Source organism: Penaeus monodon, chromosome 31, assembly GCF_015228065.2.
Source record: "Penaeus monodon isolate SGIC_2016 chromosome 31, NSTDA_Pmon_1, whole genome shotgun sequence".
Classification (NCBI taxonomy): Eukaryota; Metazoa; Arthropoda; class Malacostraca; order Decapoda; family Penaeidae; genus Penaeus; species Penaeus monodon.
Genome location: NC_051416.1, coordinates 931,071 through 931,434, shown reverse-complemented (window position 1 = coordinate 931,434; position 364 = coordinate 931,071).

Sequence of the window (364 nt, the reverse complement as noted above, 5' to 3'; positions counted from 1 at the left end):
TTCTCTCGACAGGTGAAGTCTTTCTTCCGCTCAACTTGTCTTCCCTTCTTTTCCTTCTGTTCCCATCTGTTGTTGTTTTGATATATCAGTTTTTATTTCTGTGTTTGCGTTCTCTTTCTTTCTTTCTCTCTTCTCTCTTCTATTCTTTCTTCTCTCTTCTCTCTTCTCTCTGCTTTCTCTTTCTCTCTCCATCTGTTTTTCTCCATATATTTCTCTCTCCATTTCTCCCTCAATTTCTCTCTTCATTCATCTCTTCCCTCTCCCATCACCCCCCTCCTTACCCCCCCCATCCCACCGTGCGAAGGTAAACATGCTTCATTATTTATCCATAGATATGCTGTCTATGGAATGTATCTTCTTCGCT